At 45.1% G+C, this 26,264-nt stretch overlaps 1 protein-coding gene across 2 annotated transcripts in view; it reads left to right on the top strand.

Moving 5' to 3' along the window:
* The first annotated feature begins 843 nt into the window (after nt 1–843).
* Lyn (LYN proto-oncogene, Src family tyrosine kinase) overlaps nt 844–26,264 on the top strand; it is a 123,572-nt gene continuing 98,151 nt past the window's right edge. For both annotated transcript variants that reach the window (XM_028894336.2, XM_028894335.2), the window contains exon 1: nt 844–1,120. The gene's annotated coding sequence lies outside the window, so the exon portion shown is untranslated. The remainder of the gene's footprint in view (nt 1,121–26,264) is intronic.

Below are 26,264 nucleotides of genomic sequence, written 5' to 3'. Positions count from 1 at the left end.
TCTCCTACAGTGTCCACACTTTTCTTTGTTAATTCTACCAGGTATTGCGGTGTTAGGATCTGGGGAAACAGAAGTCAGATAAGCATAAGTGAGCATCAGAGTGACCGAGGCTAATTGTGTACTTTGGTTCAGTAAGAGGCACTTATCAAGTCAAAACTTTTGTTTGAACACGCAGTCTCGCAACAAGCACTGGTTAGGCATCCACTGAACGCAAGCATTGTGTACAGTGCTTGTGGACAAGCGTTTGTAGGAATGCATTAACAACCACCGTGGCCGTATGCTAATTAGTGTGAGCCCGCTACAACAGGCAGTTCTTGCTAAGTAGTTTTCCTTATCTCCATTTTCCTGGAGAGGAGACCAGCGATTGCCAGGCCATTTAGCTCCACAGCTAGTCCCTACTCCTCATTCCAGTGAAACCTTGCGCAAACCCAACCTACACCTTTGAAGAATTTGCTCTGTTTTGATTATTAAGGTAAAGAGCTCCCCAAACATCAACTCGCTGGTATCCTTTTCTCTGTGGAAAGCTCCAAACACTGCACTGATCAGAGCCTGCAGCCTCTGCTCCCAGGCGCACACCACTTATGGCACATTGAGAATTGGGTGGGAAGGAAAGGCAAAGCGGTGTGGAAGATTTCGCGACTTCTGAGGACCCCAGGATCTTCCTAAGGAAGAATGCTGGTTCCTAGGCTGCCCCCACTCTCCCAACTTGCATGCTGTGTCTCCAAAGTCTGTTTGCTTGCAAAACCCTGTGCGATGGCCACACCAAATACCAAACCTTGGACAGGAACCAAACGGTCACTTCCCCGCCCTCCCAGCACAGTATGCAAATCCGAGCACCAGGAAGTAGCTGGGACCTCTTGGCCGAGCTCAACGACAGCCAGTTCCTCTCCCACCGAGCCCGGCCGGGTGCCTCCCTGCTGACGCTCTGCAGCTAAATAGCCTGCTGCAGGCCGGGCACTGTCCCCCGCGCAGTGTACCCGCAAGCGCCGGCCACGCGTCCTGCTACCCGGGCCGGCAGCTGCTTCTCAGGCGGGCCCCGCAGGGCCGTCCCGTCCGGTGCACCGCTTTGAACTGAAGTCACCGTGGAGTTCCGCCGCCCCGAAACTTTCACCGCGAGCGAGTGAGTCGGGGGCTTGAGCGCGGGGTGGGCGCGTCGAGTGGACCGAAGACTGGGCCACTGCGGGAGCACAGGTCGCTTGCTTGGCTAGGGACCCGGAGATTCGGCGCAGCAAAGGCAGCGGCAGCAAAGGTCGTGCGCCGTTTCTTGCCGGCGCTTACCCCGGGTGGTGTGAGCATTCGGATGCCTCCAGCCCGGAGTGACTGTGACTCGCCCGGGCGGTCGAGCGGGGGACGCGGGGGCGGCGGCTCCGCAGGTGTCCGCAGCGGAGCGGCGCGGGGGCGTAGTGGGAGGTGCGCACAGGGTGGGCGTCCCTGAGTCGCTGACGTGGGCCACCTGCGGGCCCGCTCCAGCTTCTCTTCCGTGACAGGGAAGCCTCAGTCCACCAAGAAAGGAGCGCGGCGGGGATTCGGGAGTGGGTCACCTGGGATGCAGCGGTCATCCGGCAAGACCCTGGGTCCCCAAGCATGAGAACGGGGGTTGGCCTCGGCCCTCTCTAAGGCTAGCTGTTGGCTGAGGTCCCTGGTGACTCGGGGCAAGGTGGTGACATCCAGCAGCTAATGCGGAGGCTGGAGCTCGACCTCCCGCGGAGCCGGGCTTCTCTCTGGCGGCAACGAAGCAGTCCGACGCCTTGGCCAAGAGGAAGCTAGAGTTATTTTAAGAATTCAGGGATGCCTTTCTTTCGGGCTGGGGGAAGGGTGTATGCGACAGTTCCCACTGGCCTGCCTTATCTTGGCTGGTTGTAGTGGCTTCCCCATGCTGTTTATGTAGTATTTTTTCCTATAGTGCCGCTACTCTAGGCGCTTGTGGTTGTCTCTTCGTTTCCTTGAATATCCATGTTTGTGTTCATTATGCCAATCCTCTCAACATCCTTGCCACTCAGAATGCAGGTGGGAATCTAGGCCATGCAGTCTCGCAGCTGTGTGTGACTGCAGATTATTGAAATTCCCTGTTTGGGTTTCTTCGTTAATACAGAATGAACCTACCAGATAGGTTTAGTACACTGAGAGTCCTGGAACATACGCCGCATTATGTGAGTGTTACTTGGTACAGCTGATACTCTACGAAAACGAAGGTCCTTGGTTGGGTATTGGCAGTTTGGTGATTTTAAACCTGAGACCACAAATCAGAGTGAGCCATTTGACATGAAAAAAATCTGCTTAATAAACACCTGAAAGGTGTGCTGTCCTGCAGGTTCCTCTGATTCCCTCATTCCAAGGAGAGGCCCTAAGACCTAGCACGGAAGGATGGACTCCTGCTTCGCTCCTGAAGTTCAGCCCGCTGTAGGGTGTTTTCTCTGTGCTATCAACACCCATAGCATTTTTTAGGGAAACAGACTCTGCCCTTTGGGGTACAGGAGCCTCTCTAATCCTTCTTTAGTGAGGGAAATCCTTCCTCCCCTTAAGACTGCCTATCCAGGTTCTCATTTGGAGTTAAACAGGGTGATTTGGGGCGTTTGTTGTTTTTTGTTTTGTTTTTTAAAATTGGCTCTCAAGAGCCCTTGGTGTTGAGCCTCTTGGGCTGTGAGTGTGGTTACCTTCTGAGCCAGAAAGAGGTCAGCAGATGTGAAGGAAGAGAAGTCAGTGTCCAGGAATCCTGAACTGTGGTATAGGACCATTTGCCAGAGTTGAAATTTTGGAACACCCACTTGGGCCGTGTATTGATTGAGTCGATGTTTCCTCATGGCAGCAGCAGTTATATTGGGATATGTCCATGTTTATACACTGTCCATGCTGGCGTTGACAGTGCCATGACATCAGCTTTATCTCTTCTGCTCAAAAGGAAGGCCGGGTTCCTGGTACTTGACAGGTGCCCTGTGGAGATTGCTTGGAAGGAGGAAGGAAGGTGTGCCTATTGGACACCCTGAGCTGTAGGCTTCTGGCCCCTCTGTCTTGGTTTCTGTAACAGGGTGGGAGGACATTGTCAAGTAGCACCAGAGTCCAAATGGAAGTGCCTGTTCATGACTGTTCTCTGTCGTTGGAGGAGGTCTTGATGTGCAGTAAGACAGTTTCTGTGGAGACAGTCACCCTTCTTTATCTTTCGGTGCTTTTAATACCCCCCCCCCTTCCACTGCTAGTGGCTTCCTTTTAGCAGAAAAAATGGTCGGGCACAGCTTTGCAGATCTGTGACTTTGAAGACCTCTTCGTTCCTCCAGTGTGTGTTCAGAAATAAATCACAGGAGCATCTAATTAGAGTCTGTTCCCATAGAGATGTCATTTAGTGAAATGAAACCATATGATCATATATAAACCTACCCTGATTTCATAATCAGAACACAACACACACACACATACACAGTGTAAGACATTGTTACATCTCACTGGGACCAACGGTCCCTAGGATGCATAGATTAATACAACATTGAAGGGCACCCCAATCAGTAGGACATTAGGCAGGGAGTGATACGCTGGCAATGAAACCAACCTGGAGTCTTTTTGAGCCGTTTTTAGCAATGAAGATAATCCTCTCTCTCTCTCTCTCTCTCTCTCTCTCTCTCTCTCTCTCTCTCTCTCTCTCTCTCTCTGTGTGTGTGTATGTGTGTGTGTGTGTATGTGTGTGTGTGTGTGTGTGTGTGTGTGTGTGTGTGACTTCAGAAGCCTCCTCAATGCTGACTTCATCTGGACTCCTCATGATTCCCTAGCAGTAGGCAAGGGACAGATACAAAATGAGATTCAGGGACTTGTCTGAGGTTGGACGGTTAAATGGTCTTTGGATATTATAGGTATGTTTTCTGACTGTTCCTACTTTGCAGTAGCCAATTACTTAAAATAAATTTATTATTTAGTACATATTTTAGAAAGAAAATTACAGAATAATTTTACTTATTTGGTAGTTTTCTGAACTAAGTATGGGGATTTGTAGGCGTGAATCTCCAGGAATCCATCTCCTGTATTTTCAGCGGTTTTCTCTTTGGTGTGGATAATCCATAATACCTGCTAAGGTAACACCCAAAAGTCTGCTGGAACAGCCTTGCTTATGACACTTACTCGTTAGCCAGGAATGTCCGAGGACTAACTGTCAAAAGACTTCCGGCCCCTTTGCTACAAGTACCTTGTCCATGAGCTCTACCAGCTCTACATAACTGTTATAACAAGAGCATCATTCACGATGGAGATAGACAGCCTTTAGGACCCATGTAGAGGCCTGACTTTGAGTGCCTGATGTGGGCCAGTGTTCATCTTGCTGTAGTCATTGCTTCCTAGTTTTGAAGGCTAATAACGAAGAGAAGGAAATGGAAGAGGAAGTTTCTTTTCCAGTCAGAAATACTGAAATATTTCTACAGCTGCCCAGTTTCCTGATGCTTAGATTGTGCAATTTTGAGTAAACTCTGTCATCATTTCCAACATTTAAGTTCCCATTTAAGGGGAAATACTCAACTGTAGAAAATGGGGTGTTAATTGAGGGGTGAGAAAGCTTGTGACAGGCTAGAGTCAAGAGTTAGGTCTTCTCTCACCTTTGTCTTGATTATCTAGAAGGACTTCCCTGTAATGTTGAACAGCAAGCGTAAATAATTAAATCAAATTCTAGCAAGTACAGTCTGCCGTAGCCTTAGTTCTTTATTCTTTGGGCCTTTTTCCTTTTTATTCTGGCTTTCACTTTTCCTTCTTACAGGTTAAGCCATTGAATTGTTTGCTGGCCATGAAACTTTCTTGAAAGTTGAGTTGCAGTCAGGACCGTTCTCTGCAAGTCCCGCTAACTCCACTGCCCATCACCTACGATGCCTTTGCAGTGTGACTCCTCCTTGTCACTGGCAGGATGCTAATTGGCCAGTTATGGAAAGAGATTACATTTGTCCTCATTATCGTACACACAGTCACTGTTCAGAAGCCTTGACCCTAAATGGTGTCCTATAAAACCACATAGATGCTAAAATCACAGTCATTTATTTTGTTTTTAAGACCTGGTCTCAAATGTCCCAGACTTGTCAGAAACTCACTATGAAGCTGAGGATGGCCTTGAACTCCTGATAAAGCTTGCTTCTTCTTAAATGCTGGGATTATAGGTGTGTGCCACCATGCCTGGCTCGCTCACACATCAGTTTGAGAAGCAGTTCCTAAATGTCTCATTGGCCAAGGGGGAGCCTTCCCATATGTGTAGCCTGGACTGTTTTGAGTTTGTTCTATTTTCTCTCCTACACTGTATATTTCAAAGTCATTATTGGCTTTTGTGTCCAATCTCAACTTTCTGTGAGAGCTAACATTTCCTTTGCCACCTCTCTGACTGCAGGCCACGCTGATTGGAATCTACTCTTGAACACACCTCCTTTCTGTGTACTAATAAAGCATTTTGTGGGAGGCTCTACCACCTTGAGGGGCCACTCTTGAGTGCTGGGAGTCCACAGGGAGACTGCAGAGGTGGGCCAGCCCTGATGGCTGGTGGTATTTGGTTTAAGTGGGCGCCCCACTCTTCCCGTAAGTGTTGACTCCCACGGGGCAGAGGGAGTGGAGAAACTGGTCTCTGAGAGGCTCTCTGGAGAGACGGGACCACTTCTGCTTTCCACGGGAAAGCTGTGTTGCTGAGAGCAGAACTCGGTCAGAGGGAGAAGGCACAAAGGAAGTGATACCCCCCACGCCCTGCACACTCTGGTCATTTGCCTGCGGCCCCTCCCTTCAAATCACCCAGAATTCTTTTCCTGCAGGGTTCCTTTGACCACCCCTGCTTGGTCTGCAGGTTCACAGTCAATTTTCCCTGGAGAGAGAGACAGAGGGATGGAGGGAGGGAAGGAGGGAGAAAAAGGTAGAGAAAGGGGACATGTGCAGGAGGAAGGTTGAAGACTCTCCTCAGGCAAAGGCCTCCAGCAGGAAGTTGTATATTTGGAAATATACAGTCTTGATTTTTCCAGCCCCAGAAAGATGTATGTTTTGAAATTTCCCCTGGTGGAAACTCAAAGTAAGATTTCACAATCTTTAAATGGTCGCACAATATGCTGTCTTGACTGTAGCAGTTTAGGGCTGTTTTTAAAGCTCCTGCATTATAATTAAACTCTTGGAATACAGCTGTGATGGTCAGACCTCCAGAAGCACAATCTGTCTTAGAAACACGTTTTACTTATGCCCATAGCATGCAAAAACAAGTGGGCAGACAAAAAAGACACCAAAATCGGACTAAGGAACCTTCCTTTGTATCGGGGTGATTGGGAGTCCTGAGTCATATTGGGGAACTCTGTTTGGCTGCAAGTGAGCAGACGTGAGCCTGGGCCTCACTAGCAATTTATTAAAGAAATACAAATGCCACAGAGTGGGGTGGTATAGGCCTGTGGCACCATCTACCCAAGAGGCTAAGGTAGAAGGGTCATTTGAGCTCTGGAGTTTGGGGCCAACGTGATCAAAACAGCGCTATCCCATTTAAAAACCAAACCAAACCCCAACAATTCAAATACAAATTAAGAGACATCTATCCGTACAACTGAATAACTTGTAAATGCCTCCAAAATCGCATTTGATTATACTTCCTAATATGGCAAAGTTTGGGTTTTGTTGGTTTTTTTTTTTTCTTATCATGGGTTTTTATGTGTTCGGATGTGTGTGGAGGTGTGAGGTTCTACATCGTTCTTTTGCAGCAGGGTCTCTCAGGCTAACCCAGAGCTCCCTAGTCTTGCTAGCCAGCTTCCTCGGGAACCCTGTCTCTGGGTTGCAAGTGCTTGCTTGGCTGTGGAGCCGCCTCCCCAGCCCGAAGTGCTTTGTAAAAGCTCAATACGGAGAATGACAGCCTCCCCAGGGAAGAGCCCCCAGTTGTTTATGCAACACCAAGTGGTCCACCCTGAGATCACATGCTTACAGGTAACATTATACAGACTGAGCAGGTTATAGTTATGTGTTTAGGAACATACACGCTGGCACGCATGCACGCACGCACGCACGCACGCACGCAACAATTAAAGAAAAAGAGGCCAGGAATTTGAGAGGCAGCAGGCATGTTAGGCATGGAAGGGAGAAAGGGGAAGGGAGAAATGACATAATTATATTATAATTCCAAAAATATAATTGTAAAAATAATAAATCTTCAAACATTTTTAACGGATACATTAAAATTGTATACATTTGTGGAGTGCCTGTAATATTTTAATACATGTCTACGTTGCATAATGTTTAAATCAGAATAAATCTGTCCCGGCCACAATGTGCAATAGGAATGTTATCCAAAGCACTTTGTGCTTAAGACTTCACTCCCGCTGTGTGGAGGAAGTGGGAACTCCCAGAGAAGGACCTCATGGGAGGTCTTCAGGTCATTTTGCTGTTCTCTTAGAAGCCACAGTGTGTCCTCAGGCCTTCTCTCTTCCTCTGCTTTATTTCATAGTGATGAGATGAGTGTGTTATCTGCCACATGCGTCAACCACCATGCACCTCTCTGCCATAGGCCCAGTGCATAGGGCCAACGGGTCATGGACTGTGCCACTCAGATCTGATGCCAAAGTAAAATGCTTCCTTTTATAAAAACATAAGTAAATAAAACTGCTAAATACAAACTGAAAGGTAAGATGATAGCATTCTCGAAATAATGCTCATAGGTGGGAAATACCAGTTGTAAGATCTGCATATCAATTTTTTTATTCTAAAGTCTTAATAGTATTTTTCCTGGGGGATGAGTGGATGCTGATTTGTTTACTTATTTACTGTGGTTCTGGGAATTAAATCTAGGGCCTTGTGTGTACTAAGCGAGCATTCTGCCATCCACCAATCACTCCCAACTCTCACCTTTATCTTATACATTAATTTATTTACTTATTTGTACGACACTGGCAGGTACTCTACCACCAGGCCTAATTTTCATCCTTTTGAAACACTCAGAGGTGAGTACTTTACTCACTCCAGAACATTCCTCTCACAAAGGATCTCCTTCATCCCTCTCCAGAGGAGGAGAAGAGGAAACCAAGAAAAGCTCTGGTGCAGAGCCCTGGTTCCTGCCTGGGGATGTGAAATGCCCAGGATGCTGTTAAATGCCACAGATGTTGGCCACGAACACACGGTAGCCTTGTGCGTTGTCGGCTCCATTGTCCTGTCAGCGTACAAGTGGGAAAGCAAGGCTGGCTGAGGAGCTCTTTCATGACAAGACAGCAGTACAAGTACCCGAGTCAAGATGACTGGAAATCCTCCCCATAAGCTCATTTTGGATTAAAAATATACTATTTTGAAACAGTGTCTCTCTAAGTTGTCCAGGCTGGCCTTGAATGCTTTTTAACAGAATACATATATTTTTGAGCTAAAAACCGGCAGTAAAAGAACGATGGAATGAAGACAGAGTGGCCGCAGAAGGCAGGCAGGATGGTCAGGGAACTTTGGGGCTGTAGAGGCTGCAGGCCGCTCATAAGGATGCCGCTATTGTCCTGAGCGATCTGTGGATAACTGCTTCCAGAGTCTCTCAAGGATATGTTTGTGTGACCTCATGTGTTCTCTCGTGTTCACTGAACCATCTCTAGATTACTTATGATACCTAAAACAATATAAAAACAATGTAAATACTTGTTAGACTATATTGTTTAGGGAGTAACGTCAAAAAAGTCCATACATGTTCAACAGTGACACATTTTGTGAATATTTTCTGTCAGTGGTTGGTTGAATTTGCAGATGCCAAATCCATGGATACCAAGGGCCAAAAGTAATTGTAAACTGCATCCCAGAAATGTAAATAAAGAATGCTTCCTCCTCCTCCCCCTTTCCCAGCCTTCCACTCCCCTCCTTCCCTCCCTCCCTCCCTCTTCCTTCCTCCCTTTGTTTTTTCTTTCTTTATTGGAGACAAAGTCATCCTAGGTACTGTAGGCTGGCCTTTAAGTTGCAGTCCTCCTGTCTCAGTCCTTCCATGTGCAAGGGACATAGGTTTGTGCCATCATGTCCTGCTTTAAGAACAATCTTTACTTATTTTTATTTTTTGATACTTATCTTGCTATATATCTCAAGCTAACCTTGAACTTGCTCTGGAACCCAGGCTGACCTAAAACTCATTGTCCTTCCTGCCTTGGCCTCCTGGGTTCTGGGTTTATTTTTTATTTATTTTTTTAAATAATTCATTTATTTTTATTTTATGTGCATTGGTGTTTTGCTTGCATGAATGTCTGCATAAGCATGTCAGATCTTGGAGTTACAGACAGTTGTGAGCTGCCATGTGGGTGCTGGGAATTGAACCTATGTCCTCTGGAAGAGCAGACAGTGCTCCTAACCACTGAACAGTCTCTTCAGCCCCGAGTTCTGGGCGTGTGTGTGTGTGTGTGTGTGTGTGTGTGTGTGTGTGTGTGTGTGTATGTGATCATGATTGGCCAGATCATTTCCTTAGAGAGATCAGTTTAGCTAACTTTTCTGGAGTACCTCTTGGGAATTCAGCCGGTGTTGATGGAAATCCAAAAGGAAGAGGGCCAGATGCCAGGAGGAAGGCACGCTATAAATGCTCAGGATTGGATCCTGAGGGAACAATACTCCAGCTCTCTCACCAGACCTTGTTCTAGAATCTGTAATAAGGCTTGACAGGTAGGCTTGGAGAGTCCCTGACTAAAAATGATGGATTCTACAACAAAATGCAGTAGAGCCACCGAAGTAAGGAGCTTCATCCTTGCCACCAGCACGCAGAGCACTGTGACACAGAATCAAAAGGCACCAAGCACACTTTCGTAACTTTGAAGAGTATTCCACAGAAGTTTGTTTGAAACTAGAAAATATTATTCATTGCTGCTTCTTGTGAATAGTAGGCTTCTCCTGGACTCAGGGCAAGTGGATACATGGTAGCTCCCAACTGCTCTAAGTAATGTTGACCTTGCCCAAATGTGTTACAAGCCATTTGGAAAAGAGATCTGAGGTTCAGAGCAGTCATTAGTCTTTATCTTTTGATTTAAAGGAGAGAATGTTGTGATGTAACAATTTGAGACCAGTCCTGTAATTTACAGCTTACTAAACTTACCATAACTGGGAACAATATTTAGTTAAAACCAAGCAATTATTTGCATAATTAGGTGTAGTGTATTGAGCACCCATCACAACCGCTATCTGTGAGGTTCTGTTCATTTTCAAATAGATTAGAGTGCGGAGTGTGGCGTTGATTACCCTCGGGCTGTGATCTTAACCCTTCCTAGCTGTGGGTTGCAGGAAACTTACTGGCTGTGTGTGCTAGGCTTATGTTAAACCTTCAAGGCTGGGTGAGGGGTCCAGGTTGTGATAGATTTTAAACTGGCTTTAAAGCATAGGGCTAATGGTAATAAGTGTTATTGAAACAGGACAAAAGTTGCTCAGGATGGCTACTCAAAAACAAAAATAAAAATAAAAACAAAAACAAAGGAGAACAAAACCAGGCAGAAAATAAACAGATGGCCAGGATGTGGAGAAGTGGGAGTCCTTATGTATTGATATTGGGCAAGTAAAATGGGGCAGACACTTGGGACAGTTCCTCAGGAAATGATGCAGCAATCCCACTTTTGAGTGTACACCCAAAAGGGTGAAAGTGGGGTCCCCGAGAGATGTATGCCCACCCATGTTCATTTCAGGGTAATTCAGAGTAACCAAGGAACAAAGGGAAGTGTGCTGTATGTATAGTAGGTTATCCAGCCTAATAGGGAAGGGTTTTCTGGCCCTTGACCCAACATAAAGGAACTCCGAGGATGTTCTGCAGAGTGAAACAGGCCAGCTACCAAGGGAAATGTAATTGCGCTTACATCCCTAGACTAGTCAACCCATAGTGACAAGAAATAGAATGGTAGCTTCCAGGGGCTGTGAGGAGGTGGGATGGGGAAACACTGTTTAACGGGCACAAGGCTTCAGTTTTTCAAGATGAAAAGGGTTCTGAAAATGGATGGTAGCAATGGCTGTGTCATTGAGTTACAGCCTTATAATATGCCAGGGTGAATTTTATGCTAGGTAAATTTTTGCTAAAATTCTAAATACCAATTTTTAAAAGTTGATGAGTAGAAATATGGACAGAGAGTGAACTTAGGATATGTCATGGAGTTTGATAAATCACCTTTCTTTAGACTTGGGCTTGCCTTCAAGCTGGCTGGTATGCCTTCTTTTGGTGAGTCCCTTAGGGTTTCTATTGCTTTGCTAAAAAATCATGAGCAAAAGTAACTCAGGGAGGAAAGGGTTTATTTCACTGTACACTTCCAAATCACAGTGCATCATCAAAGGAAGTTAGAGCAAGAACTCAAGGCAGGAACTGAAGCAGAGGCCATGGAGGAGTCCTGTTTACTGGCTTGCTTGCCGTGGCTTGATCAGCCTGCTTTCTCATTCTATGCAGGACTACTTCCCCAGGGATGTCACTACCCACAATGAAATGGACCCTCCCACACCAATCATTAATCCAGGAAAGGCCCTCACAAACTTGTCGACAACCAATGTTTTGGGGGCATTTTCTCAAAAGTCCCTCTTTCCAGATATGTCTTGGCTTGTGCCAAGTTGACAAAAATCAGCCAGCACAGTGGGATGCTTGACAGGGGCTTTCATCCTCTCACTCAATGCAAGACCCTGCAGATTTCTGTATGACAAAGTAGTATACTAGTAGTGAGGAGAGAGGGGGATGATAATGAGGAAGTTCACCACAGTAGAGCCTGTACATTAGAAGGTAAGGAGGAAGGTTCTTTCTTTTCTTTTTTTAAAAAAATAATCCATCCTGCCTGCAGGCATCCCACCTGTGGAACAGAGTCTCTGTCCTTAGAGGTTTGTCCTTCATTGCACTATAGAACCCTTTAGAGTTCATTGGGTGAATGGCTCCTACAGGTACTTTCTGACCTAATGAGATTGCTCTTTCTAGCTATGTTCTCAGTGATTCCATTTCTCCCTTTCTGGGGAATGGAACCCCAGGCCTGTGCAAACTAGGTAACCATTCTACTACTAAACAACATCTGCAGCTTGAAAGGATGTAACATTCATACTTACTATTTATTTGTGGATGTGCATGTGGAAGGGTGCATTGGGATGGGTTCATGCGCACATCTGTGTACATATGGAGGTCAGAGATAGATGCCAGTGCCTTTCTCAGTCATTTTTCCACGAACCTGGAGCTCATAGCTTCTGCTAGACTGGCTAGTCATTGGGCCTCAAGGGTCTGCTTGTCTCTGTCTTCTCAGCATTGAGGTTACAGGCAGGTGTCACATCACCTGGCTTTTCCCACGGTGCTGGGGATATGAACTCAGATTCTTAGGGATGTACAGAGAGACATCTCTCCAGCCCCTTGAAAGAATATTTCTGTTGGAGGTCTTCCTCATAAACTTCAGTGGTGGTGGTGGTGGTGGGGTCTTATGTTTTCCGTGGTGGAGTGTCTTGTGTTAAGTGACACTGTGTAGACACGTACAGGAGATTCTAGTGCAGTGCATGCTTTGGTGCAACGATGAGCTGACTCAAAAGCAGCCATGCTGGCATGGGGCTGCCCATCTGTACACATGCACGTCCACCACAGTGCTGTCTCAAATCACCCACCTCCCTGCTTCTTCCACTTTTAGTTCCGTTTCTAAAGCAGGTAGAATTTGTAACAACACAGTGTAAGGAACTGAAAGCAAAGAAAGCCAGTTGGTCTCACAAACAAACAGATTTTCATGCTGCGTGTCTGGCTGACTTCAGCATCTCCGCATGTTGGGCTTATTGCCATTTTTGGGGAGAGTCAATTCTTGCCCTGCTATACACCCTGGCTATGCGGTTGCTGTATTTCTCACACTTGAGTTTGATCCAAGCCTTATTTAAATGCCTTTTATTTATCCATCAACTAGTAAAGTTAATTGGCATCAGCGATGTACAGGTTATTTTCCTACTCAGTCCTCACAGTGAAGCTAATTTCTAAATGCAGATGTGCGGGTGTGACCGGATGGTTTCTACTGACTCAGTGCCATCAGGCGTCCTGTGAATGACACAGTGCCAGTGTCTGCACCGGCCTTTGAAGCTCTGTGGATTCAGTGATTCTGTTCTGAGGTTCAGTCGGACCCATCTTCTGATGTCAAGGAACACAGAATCTTCATCACTGGCTGTTCAGTTTCCATGTGAGCTACTTTGTATATTGGATTTTGTTGGGAGAGAAGCATAATTTGACCTGTGGAATTTGTTAATCCATGAAGCTGTGCTTTATTTATTCATCCTTCAGAAAACATTTCTTGGATGCTCAGTGCTCATAAATATGCATGTGATGAGCTGGCAGTTATAGCCACTAGTTCTCAAAAGCAGAGTTGTTCCATATATAAAGCCAGCCCTCCACACCCTTCCTTCTGTATCCTCAGTTGTAATCAAATTTGAATTAAAAATAGTTTTTAAATTTTATACTGGTACAAGCAACTACAGATCTTTTGATGGTTATTACCTGAACAATACAACATAACAGCTTCTTACACAGTATTGGGTATCTTAAATAATCCAGAGATGATCTAAAGTACAGAGAAAATGTGCATAGGTTATAGACAAATAACATGCTACTTTATAGAACAGACTTGAGCATCCACAGATATTGGGAGACAGCTGTACTCAGAAAAATTAAAGTTTTTAAAAACTGAAGGAAAAGTCTAAATTTTTGTTTCAAAACAAAACAAAACAAAACATGAGCATAGAGGCAGTGGAGTTGTGAGGAACTGATCTTTGCTGTGCAGTTTCAAATGACAGTTTGCAGCATGCTGAGCCTGGAGGTGGACAGTTCCCATCAGGGCTTCTTGAGTTCCTCCTCATGGCAGGGACGAGGGTCAGCGGCTGCATTCCCACTGCTCTCCCTATGGGCAACCACTGGCTGCTGAAAGGACTGAGTGAGGAGTGAGTCCTGGGACTAGAAGAGAGTGTTGGACCCAGGAGCAGGATTAGAGCAGAGTGACTTTCAGGGGGAGAAGTGAATCCCTCATTTGCAAACCAAGAAGACAGCAGAAACAAGAGCAGCTTAGCCACACTCCTGCCTGTCTTGGCAAAGACTGGAGGACACAGGTTAGTACCAAGATAAGTGGTGATGGGAGTGTGATGTCGTAGTTACAAGCTGAAACTCAGGGGCTGGGTTCTAGTGGACACTCGGTTTGGCGCTCGTGTGCTCCTCAAATTCTCCAGGCTTCGTTTTCTGTCACCTAAAATAGTACTTACAGAGGCTTGCCTGTTGTTCCATCTAGCTGTTATAGAAGTGGAAGGAAACCATGTGAGCTTCACTTTGTGAAAACATACCCAAGATGTTGAACTGTACAGAGGAAACACTACTTTACTTCCCAGGTCTGGAGGTTTTAGTTTAAGATCCAGTGATACCATTGCTTGAGCCTCTGATGAAGCTGTGTACCATAAGAGGAACACAAGATGAACCAAACCAACCATGACTCATGAGCCAAGCAACAGAGAGAAAGGAAGAGACGGGGTCGCATGATCCCCTTCAAGTAAACTGAGAGCCTCACAGAAGGCCCAGCCACCTAAAATTTGTATTCTCGGTATCACTACCCTGGGAATGAGGGCCTTTGGGGGGAACTCATCCAAACCATACTAATTCCCGGGAATTTTTTGAGGACTCTAACTTACTATAAGCACTTGGCTAATGGTTGGCTGGTTAGTCATTTGGTCTGGCTATCAGTCTGTAGATAGGCTTTGTGTTGCCTAAAGTGTTTTAGAATTCCTGGGCTTAAGCAATCCTGCTGCTTCTGTCTTTAGTTGTTGGGACTGCAGGTCCATTCCCCCGTGTCTGACCAGCTGGCCGTGGTTTGAGACTGAATTGTAACACCCCATCCTTTTCTCGATTGCAGCAGTTCCCCAGCTCCTCCCTGTCCACGTCACCTTGTCCTATTTCCATTTTGACATTACAGCCATTCTGTTGGGGAAGTTGAGATGTCTGTACACCAAGAGAAATTCACTCTTAAAATGTTATGTCAGGTTTGGGGAGATGATCCAGTCTATAAAGTGTTTGCTGAGAAAGATCAGGTTCAGGTCCTCAGAACCCACATAAAAATTGGCCCTACATTGCACACTGCAGTCTCAGCACTGGAGAGGCAGAGGCAAATGGACCCCGGCACTCACTGGCCAGCCAGCCTAGCTAAGCAGTGAACTCCAGGTCCTGTGAGAATAAGAGCAAAAGAGGAGGACACCTGATGTCTCTACCTGCATATGCACACACACTCACTCACAGATGTGCATGCACTCACATAAGCTTATGCACATGCATACACACCCGAGAGAGAGAGAGAGAGAGAGAGAGAGAGAGAGAGAGAGAGAGAGAGAGAGAGAGAGAGAGAGAAGTAGAGGTGTGGGTACATGTGTTGCATATGGAAGTCAATGGAGTTCATTTTTCCACCTTTATGTGGCTTTTGGGACTCAAACTCAGGTTGCCAAGCTTGTGCAACAAACACCTTTTCCTACTGAGCTACCGTGCTGGCCCTTTTTCTTTCTTGAAAGAGTCTTACTAGGTAGCAAGGCTGGCCATTAACTCAGGGTACTCCTGCCTTAGTTTAGCCCTACAGTCCTGGGGTTACAGGTGTGTCACCAAGGCTGACAAGAATTTTTTCTTCTTAGATGGTTCTCAAGCATCATGTGAAGGGTATTGGAGAGTATTATTTTAAGGTGTGTTGCTTTTTTTTTATTTTTTATTTATTTATTTATTTTTTTTATTTTTTTGGTTTTTCGAGACAGGGTTTCTCTGTGTAGCTTTGCGCCTTTCCTGGAGCTCACTTGGTAGCCCAGGCTGGCCTCGAACTCACAGAGATCCGCCTGGCTCTGCCTCCCGAGTGCTGGGATTAAAGGCGTGCGCCACCAACGCCCGGCAAGGTGTGTTGCTTTTTTATGTTGCATTTGTTTAACTCTGTGAAGCTGTGTTACTGTGCCTGTCTAAAACACCTGATGGTCTAATAAAGAACTGAATGGCCAATAGCGAGGCAGGAGAAAGGATAAGTGGGGTTGGTAGGCAGAGAGAATATGTAGAAGGAGAAATCTGAGAGGAAAGGGAGAAGAAGCAGCAGCCAGAGAAGGAGAAGGACTCCGGGGCCAGCCACCCAGCTACACAGCAAGGCACTGAGTTAAGAGTAAGATTTACAGAAGTAAGAGAATGGAAAAGCCCAAAGCCCAAAGGTAGACAGGATAAGTTAAGTTAAAGAAACCTAGCAAGAAACAAGCCAAGTTAAAGCTGGCATTCAAAATTAAGAATAAGCCTCCTTATGTGATTTATTTGGGAGCTGGGTGGTGGGTCCCCCAAAAGAGCAAAAACAACCAACAACAGAAGGGAACAGTAGGTTTTCTGGTTTTTTGTTTGCTTGTTTGTTTTGTTTTGCAGATTGTATAAGTAAATAATAAAAAAAACTTGCCTAATATAGCAAAAATGCAACCCTAGGCTCCTCACCTCTATTTAAAATAGAGAACCATGGTACTTGATCGAAAAATTGGCTTTCATAAGGTCAAGGGTCACACAGATTCTCTGGTTGGTTGTATAAATGACCTTGGCCAAATTTTTCCTCTCAAAGTGATAAGGAACAACCACCAAGGCTATTAAATAAAGCTTTGAGCCAGGCATGGTGGTGCACACCTGTGAGTCCAGTACTTGGGAGGCAGAGGCAGGTGGATCTCTGTAAGGTTGAGGCCAGCCTGATCTACAGAGTGAGTTCCAGGACAGCTAGGACTACACAGAGAAACCCTGTCTCGAAACAAAATGAAACAAAACAGAACAAAAAAACAAAACAAAACAAACAAAAAACCTTTGATTCTTTGATTCTTATTGCCGTTATAAAAAAACTTCAAATTTTTTTAATGGAGGACAGTAAAATTTTTTTCTATTGTATCTTTTAAAGCTATTTATTTTATATGTATGGTTGTTTTTGGCTGCATATAAGTCTGTGCACCACTTGAATGCCTGGTGCCCAAGGAAACCAGAAGAGGGCATTGGATCCCCTGAAAGTGGAGTTAGCTGCCTTGCACGTGCTGGGAATTAAACCTTGTGTCTTATGTAAGAGCAGCCAGTGCTCATAACCTGAGTCATCTGTCTAGACCTTCCGTTGTCTTAGCACGACCCTCTCCGTTAAACGTAAAGAGCACCCCTGACCTGAACAACTGTTTAGGACTAGAGTGCTCTGCAATTTGTTTGATTTTCACTTTTTGAAATATTTGTACGTATGAGATAGCTTAGAGATGGGTTCTAGCCTGGAGGTTTAGTGGCCCTGTATTTTGACTGTAGTCCATCACCTAAGATCAGGGCTGACATTTTCTTCTTGTGGCTTTTGTTGGTGCATGAATATTTCAGATTCTGGAGCATTTCAGGTTTCCAGTTTTCCAGTTAAGACACTTGCCTGTACATGCTTCTTCAAATGCTATGGAATTAATGTATCACAGGGTGCGGTGGAAAGAAAATGGCCCCCAAAGAGAGGGGCACTATTAGGAGGTATGGCTTTGTTGGAGTAGGTGTGGCCTTGTTGGGGGAAGTGTGTCACTGTGAGGGTTGGCTTTGAGATCTACTATGCTCAAGCTACTCCCAGTGAGACAGATTACTTCCTGTTGCTTTCTGATCAAGAGGCAGCCAGCACCATGTCTGCCTGCACACTGCCATGTCCCGCCATGATGATAATGGACTGAACATCTAAAAATGTTTTCTTTTTAAGAGTTGTTGTGGTCATGGTCTCTTTACAGCAATAGAAACCCTAACTAAGACACAGAGAGAGCCCAAATTCCCGTCTCTATGATAAGTAGACATCAGGCTTCCTATGTGGTGATTCTGAAGAGCTTGACTACAGAAGGTCTGTCAGCCTTGCCACAGCTGCGCTTGTACTTCTTTCTATCTCATTCTTCAACCTGGATTTCCCTCATTTACATGGAAAACCCGTGGCTTCATACACATGCCAATACTCAGTTTAGTAAAAATACATACAATGCTCTAAACCATCAAAGTAGCTTTAAAAAAGGGTTTTATTTTTAATTGTATGTCTGTGCCTGTGTTTAGGCATATGCATGTATGTGCAGGTGCCTATGAAGATCAGAAGATGGTATTACATCTCCTAGAGCTGGAGTTGTGGGTTGTTCTGAGCCACCTGACGTATATTAGGAAATCCTTGGATCCTTTGCTCGAGCAGTAAGCACTCTTGCAGTAACCACTGAGCCACCTCTAGAACAGCTACAAGAATAGCTTTTTAAAGTTGGTGTGTGAGTTACTATTCTTGTGGTATGACATAATGCTGAGCAAGTGAGGATTAAAAAACCGGTTTGTTTTACCCCACAGTTTGCCATATCCACCAGTAGGAGAAGAGTGTCAGTGAGAGAAGCTCCAGTTGTGAGGGCAACATTGCATCCATCCATCTGCAGGAAGCATGACTTTCTCCTTTGTATTCCGTCTCAGATCACAGCCCCTGGGATAGAACTTCTCACAGTCAGAAAAGGTCTTCCCTCCTCAGTCAAACCTCTGGAAACATGCTCCCTGGCCCCGGGGTTTTTCCTAGGTGGCTGTAAAATCCTGTCTAGTTGACAATGAAGGTAACCATCATAATCAGAAAACAATTACTTTGCTTTTGGAAGGAATAACAAAAAGAAAAAGAAAATAGACTTGATGTTATTCTTCCAATCAACTTTTACGGTTTGTTAGATAAGCTAGGTGTGATGGCTTTTGTCTGTAGGCCCACCAACTTGGTAGGCCAAGACTTGAGGATCACTAGAGCCAGAAATTCCAGGCAACTGTTTTGAATGATGTTTGTTCATAGCTCTGACATTTCCCAGAATGAACTGCTTCTATTGTAACTCACTTAACTTTGCAGAATTTGGGGATGTAATATATACTGCAGTTTCTGGAAACTGCATTTGGCCGGAGTGGGAGGTGGGGGTGAGGTGGTGAGTATGTGAAGAAAGCTCTTACCACGTCCTTCATTAAGCCAGTTACTTAAATTAAGCCTCTTTTCTCTTGATCATCTTCAACCTTTAAGATAGTGAAAGGCAGTGTGGTTCACCTTGGAATGGACATCACTGGGAGGAACCCTGCAGGGGAAGGCAAGTGTTCCATAACCCAGGGCTCATTCTCTCCCTTGGAGCTCCACCCCCAAACCTAAGCCTGCAGGCAGTGCTGTGGTCACATTCTACTGTCCACTCCTTCTGTGAGGATGACAGCATCACCCTCCCAGGTTTCCTCTGGGGGTGGGTGCTTTCACGCCCTGAATTCCCCACCTAGAGAGCAGACTGAACCACCGCCTCTGGTGGCAAGGCCTGACTGAAGCTTCTTCAAAGCCCTTCCTTCTTGCCAAGGCGCCACCAGGCAGGACTGCTAGGCAGCTGCACATCGATCTCAGGACCCGGCTGCGCAGCTGGGCTGCTGGAGACACACAATGTTAGGGGAGCACTAAACTGCTCATCTTCTGGAATCATCTGCTGCTTGGTGATTAATGACAGAAAGTCATTTTGTAGTTTGTCTAGGATTCTGTGGATATTTCCAAACATAACAGAGGCTAGATAAACATTTAACATTTCCTTTTGTTTTTGTTGAAACTAGTAATTGTTTAGATTTTTTTTTTAACTGAGCTTTTTCTGTGTTATTTAATGTAGTTCTGGCACTTAAATTTTTTTTTTTTTGAGGCAAGGTTGCCTGGGCTGATCTCAAACTCCTTGGGCTCAGGGAGTCCTTCTGTCTCCTCTGAAGTAGCTGAACCTGCAGGCACATGACCCTGTGCCTGATTGGCATACTTTCTTTTCTTTTTCCTTCCTTCCCTTTCTTTTTCTTTCTTTCTTCCTTCCTTCCTTCCTTCCTTCCTTCCTTCCTTCCTTCCTTCCTTCCTTTCTTTCTCTCTCTTTCTCTTTCTTTCTTTTTTTTGTATACTGGGCCTTGAACCTAGGGCCTCATGCATGCTAGGAAAATGCTCTACAACTGATCTAACTCCCATCACCACAAATTCCCTTCCATTCTTCCCGCCTCCCTTCTTCCCTTCCTTCCTTTTTTATTTATAGGCCCAGGTTGGCCTTGAGCTCCCAATCATCTTGCCTAAATCTCATACTTTCTGCATTTGTACAAAATAAAGTCCTGTGCAGAGACCACAGTGGTCCCAATCCAGATGCATGCTTTGGCTTGAGCCAGCATTATATTTTGAAATGTTTGCTAAAGGAAAGAATGTTTGGATGAACCAAGATGGACAAGGGAGACTTGCACACCAGGATGATTTGTTTTCCATGCATTGTTTAGTCTCTTTAGGAAGTGAAAGGAACTTTCTGGCTCTTAGTCCCTCACATCCTTCCCAGAGGACCTGAACCTGGCTGAGGAGGCAGGATGCCTCCTGCTTCCTTTCTGAATACCAGCTGATGGAGAGCTGCATGTAAGGTCAAGCGAAAGCCCTCTTGCTCCATGAATGGTTACTTTCTCTTCAGGGAACAAGAGAGCAAGAAGCCAGGGCTTGAGCCACCAAACAGATGGGAGAGCAAGGAGGCGGGGTTTCATCCATTGGTACAGACGGGAGAGCAAGTGGGCAGGGCAGACGGGAAAGTAGGTTTCGTTCTTAGTTGGAAAAATTTTATAATGATGCAATAAAGTGATTGTTTTACTTTCTTATAAAATAATAGTTAAAATTTACACAAAATCTAATAAAGCAATATTCAGCTATTGAATGCACGTGCTTTGTTAGTTGGCTAGTTTCTTAGAAGATGATTTATTCATTCTTATTACTGATAAGGGCGCTGAGAAAGTCATTTACTTATAGCTACTGAGTAATTGGAATGTGGATCAGCAATCTCATCTGTGTTTTCATACAAGGGAGGAATGTCCTTGACTTTAGTTTGTCATGTTACTTTTGAAAATGTCGTAATAGATGTGAGGTAGAGAATATTTACTGGGCACTTACTGTGTGCATTCCTCATTCTAAACACTAGCCAAGCTTTGATTCATTCAGCTGTCATGTGCCTTTAGGAAACAGGTGAAGTTAGTCTATTTTGCAGATAGTAAAGGTTAAAGTGCTACTGTCACGTTGCTCACCAGAGTGAGGCTCTGTTCATGCCTGTGCTCTGGACTCTGCAGAGTGGCCCATGAGTGAGGAAATATGCGCAGTAGACAGCCATGAAGTACAGCACAGTGCTGTGGTAGCTCCACCATTCTGTAGCTTCCCCTTTTGTTTCGTTTTCTCTTACATGCGTGAGTTCAGTCAAAGCTGTGCGCCTGTCTCCTCAAGTGCTGAGAGGGTGAAAGTCACCCTGTGAACTTTGACAAGATTCCTCAGCTCAGACCCGATTTTTTGTGATCTTTGCAAATTCCTTACCAGGTTGAACTAGGATTGGTTATGAAAGACTGTGTGAAAATTGTCTGTTAAAAAAGAAATGGGGGAGTGTGGTGGAGAGATGGCTCAGAGCACTGACTGCTCTTCCAAAGGACCTGAGTTCAATTCCCAGCACCCACACGGCAGCTCACAACTGGCTATAATAACTCCAAGATCTGACACCCTCACACAGACAGACATGCAGGCAAAACAACAATGCACATAAAATATAAATAAATAAATTACTTTTTAAGAAATGGGTGTCTTGGTGGGTAAAGACGCTTGCCACCAAGTCTGATGACCAGAGTTCAGTCCCTGGAGCACATGTGATAGAAGAAGAGAGCCAACTCCTACAACTGTGCTCTCATCCACACTCCCTTAGTGACAGAGATCGCCTGGTAAACAAACAAAATAGGAAGAGAAATGGGATGAAACCAAGTTATCCAAACGCCAGCTGAAGAAGGAATATAACCCTTAAATGTTTGTTCAACGAGCCACCCCACCCATAACAAAAATAACTAACAACATCTAATCCTGGCTGGGACGCAGGAAGGCCATATGTAAACAGGTAGAGGTCGCTGCTGGGAGACCTTCAGCAATTTCTATGCAAAACTCATCAGATAGCCCCTCACAGCTGACCCCCTTCCTAGAGAAATGAAAGCACACATCTTTTTGTATTATGTATTATCCTGTATATGTCCACTTCAGTCATAACACTAAAATATTTCAAACCAAATTTCAATCATTAGAAGAGTACTTGGTGACGTTTGAAATATAGAAATGAGATAATGTGGCTTAGCTCAAATAAGACGCTGACATGTGTAGAAGCTCACTGAATCCCATAAGCTTTGTGTTCAGCAAAGTAAGCCAGATGGGACCAAATACAGCTGCTATTGTTTCACACGCGTGGAGCCCGAGACCAGGCTTCTAGGGAGGATGACTAGTCAGGGTGATAGGAATGGGTGGCTCTCTTTGGAAAGTGGTGACCTGGGCAGATATCCACAGCAAAACTAGCTCCAGACAACAGTTAAGGCCTCTGCCTTTTGCCATGTGTACTTTGGGGGCACTAGAAAAAATATCAAAATTAACTTTTCAGTTTTACCCATCTGTAAGTGTGTGGTTCGGAGGCATTCAGTGTGCTCACAGTGCTCTGTAGACGTTACCACTCGTGTGGAGAACACTACACCTACCTCGGGGAAGCAGGCAGCCCCGAGGGAGGAGAACTGAGCAGCGCCTGAGGTAAGTCATGCACCTGCGCGGAGGCCTGAGCAGCACGTCACCGTCACCGCCTCAGGGTCGCACTGCTGTGTCTCCTTAGTGCTCACATGCATTTGCCTGTTTCTGATGCTTCTCCCCGGGCTGAGGGTACAGAGTGGAGGCTGCCTGCACACCCTTCCCTGGCCTTGGGGTTTGGGAAGCATGCGGAGTGCTGAATGATTGTGACAACAGAACCTATTTCCAAAGTTTTCTTAGAGAAAATGTGCCCATACCCTGAACGTTTTACATGGCTGCTAAAGACCTGGAGAATTTAGAAACCTGAAATCCGCTGTAGCATGATGTTCCTTGGAAGCACTCACCACCTCTTTCTCTGAGGCCTACATTCAGGCATCTGCCCTGGTAAAGGCCTACATTTCCACTGCAGCACCCAACTGCCTTCACTTGTACAAGTTAAAGCTAAGACTTGAAATTTCATTTCTTTGGCAACTCTGACAGTTGGAGAGAACTGGAAGGCTGTAAATCCTGGAATCTGAGGTGGGTCTCAGACCCTGCTCATACTGCTTTTAACTGTGCTTCAGCGATGCTCAGGGAGTCAGTCCCTTCTTCCTTTGCCCAATATTTAGCTCTGAAGCTAATGTGACTTGGGGCCATTCCTTAGATCTTAGTCCTGTTTATACTGCTTGCTATGACAGATTCCCATTTAGAAGTAGTTTTCAACCTATTGCATTTCATCCTTGATCTTTAATGTTAGTGCTCCCCCTTCAACCCTCAACCCCTGAAATCACTATCAGCTTAAGTCACAGGAGTGTTTCATTTAAGGCTATGATGTCTGCTGTGAGCCTGTGATTTCCATCTTATGTTCTGCAGAACCTAGACTTTCTGTCACATGCACCTTGGATATTACTTGGTTCTAAAAGCTGGGAGGTTAAAATACAGTGACATTTTCAAGTAACGAAATCACTTCTGTGCAGACCAGGATGGCGCTTCTGTTGCCTGAGCTCTGGGGTGACAGCATCATGCAACAAGTGGGATGTGCATTCATACTTGCTGGGAAGAAGTCTGGACTTGGCACGGGGGATTTTTTAAGAATAGGGACATAGGAAAAATATCCAACATATGGAGCATATGCATGGAACAGAGGAAATTTCAGCTGATAGATGGAACCATTTTTCATTAATCAGCAAAGAGACCTTGGACTGACTAAGTGCTAGATTCAGATCTGTGCTGTCCCAGGACAGTGAAGATGCGGGGCAAATGCAGGCAATATACCACATACACATTTTCAGGATGGTTAAGGACTCTGAGGAAAATTTCACTGAGTCAACAGCAAGAGGATGTGTGAATGTTGTAGATGCTTCTTTAGCTACTCCAGGGAAGGGAAGCGTGCAGATTTGACGTCTATCTAACAGGAGAGAAGGTTCTAGACAGAAGTACAGCAAGTTCAAAGGTCCTGAGGTAGAGTTATCTTTGAGTATTTGCTGACTTTAAAGATTTTTGTTGCTAAAGTAGAGGATGACTAAAGTTGGAATGCAAGGAAGGCCTTTGCCAGCTTCTCCTGTCCTCTCCATCCGAAGACTGAGATGGGCTCAGGGAAGACCTTAAATAGTACTCAAAATGATGAAGAATATCCCTCAGGTTGTATTTTTATGTGCTAGGGATGGATTCCAAGGCCTCATATATGATAGATGAGCAATTTACCACTGACCTTGGCTCATAGCTTTAGTGAGGTTTGTAAAAAGTGTTTATTTTACTTTTTCAAAATAGTGTGTGTGTGTGTGTGTGCACCCTTGGACAATTCCTAGAGCTAGAGTTACAGGCAATTTTGAGCCATCTGACATGGGTGCTGGAATTAAACTCTCTTCCAGAGCAATACATGCTCCTAACTACTGATCCATCTTTTCAGCTAAAAAGGGTTTTAGATAGTTGAGGTTCAGCTGTGTCGAGAAATCAGGGGGCAAACGGAGTTGCTAGATTATCAAGGAAACAAAGATACATGCTGTTAGGCTGCCCTTAAAATTTTTATGTAAGCAATTATGCTTTTTAGTTTTTGTCAACTTGACACTAACCTAGACATTTTTAGGAAGAGAGAGTTTCAACTGCCTCCACCAGATTAACCAGTGGCCATGTCTAAGGGGGGCATTTTCTTGATTGATGATTAATGAGGGAGGGCCTAGCCCTCTTGAGCAGTCCCATTCGTAGGCAGAGGGTCTTGGGCTACCTAAGAAAGCGAGCTGAGCAAACCATGGAGAACAAGCCAAGAAGTGGTGCTCCTCCATGTGCTCAGCTTCAGTTCTTACCTTTAGGTCCTGCCTTGGCTTCGCTCACTGATAGATGGTAACATGTCAGCCAAATAAACCCTTTCTTCCCCAAGTTGGTTTGGTTGGTGTTTGATCACACAACAAAGAAGCAAGCAAGAAGGAATACTTCTTAGTATATCTTATGTAGTATTAAGGAAACATTTTCTACCAAAAAAACAATTGGTTGTTGATGTGACGTGGCGATATCCTTGGTGTTCTGTGTTTATCTGATAGTGCTGAGGTGCCACTGGATCAGATAGAAGCGAGCGCCTACAGCCTTTAGAAAGACCGCTGGCAAATGTGAGGAAAACACGGACCAAGGATTGTTTCTAGGTTTGAGACCCCAGCACTGAGTGACAGTCTTTGCTGAGTTAGAGAAGATGGGAACAGAGCAGGTTTGTCCAGTTACATCTGACTCACTGCAGATGTGGGAATTTGAGTTATTGTGGACTGTTCCTGCCTGCACTTGTAGTGGGTAGCCATTCCAGCTTGGATCTGGAAGTTCCAACCCCCATTGAGACTCTGGCAACTGTCACGCCTAGAGGCGGGGCGAGGGGAGGCGCCGGGGGACCCGAGAGCTGGATGGGCCAGCGCTCACGCTGGGCGCTCTCTCGGTGCCGGCATGCTGACCAGTGCAGATTGACTGTGTAGAGCTCCGGAGAACACCGCTGGACTGCATTACACCTTCCCCAGACCCTGCGACCTACCCATTACTTAATTTGTGAGTTACGCCATTAAATAAATATCCTTTTAACTATGTGGAGTGGCCAAAATAATTTCTCCAATATGCACTTATATATTTTAATCCAAATTAAGAAATCCTGTTTGTTTGTTTGTTTGTTTGTTTGTTGTTACAGGGTGTCACTCTGTAGCACTGGCTAGCTTTGCTATGTAGACCAGAGTGGCCTTGAACTCACAGAGATCTACCTCCTCTGCCTCCCAAATGCTGGGATTAAGAGTGTACACCAATAACAGGATTTAGAAATCCCTTTGTTATGAAGAAGAAGAAAAGAAGTATATATGAATACAATTATAATATCATATTCCCTGATCAAAAAGAATTTTTTAATTTTTTTACCTTCTTTGTTTGTTTGGTTGTTTTGAGACATGGTCTTACTCTATAATTTGTCTGGCCTAGAACTCACCATATAGCCCTGGCCAGCCGGGAACTCACAGAATTCTTGCCTCTGCCTCCTGAGTGCCGCGATTAAAGGTGTCTGGCTACTTTTTAAGTAAGTATATGTATGTGTGTCTCTGTGAGCATGCGCACTTGTTTATTTGTTTGTTTGTTTGTTTATTCAAGACAGGGTTTCTCAGTGTAGTTTTGGTGCCTGTCCTGGATCTCGGCTCTGTAGACCAGGCTGGCCTCGAACTCACAGAGATCTGCCTGGCTCTGCCTCCCGATTGCTGGGATTAAAGGCGTGTGCCACCACCACCTGGCATATGTAAGTACTTCTTAAAATTAAGTACAGATATATTTTTTCATAAAGTGGCCCTAAAATTAAACATTTATTTACTTTGACTTTATTCTCCT

The sequence above is a fragment of the Peromyscus leucopus genome, chromosome 2, assembly GCF_004664715.2.
Source record: "Peromyscus leucopus breed LL Stock chromosome 2, UCI_PerLeu_2.1, whole genome shotgun sequence".
In the NCBI taxonomy this organism is placed as follows: Eukaryota; Metazoa; Chordata; class Mammalia; order Rodentia; family Cricetidae; genus Peromyscus; species Peromyscus leucopus.
This window is presented reverse-complemented; position numbering and strand designations above follow the sequence as displayed.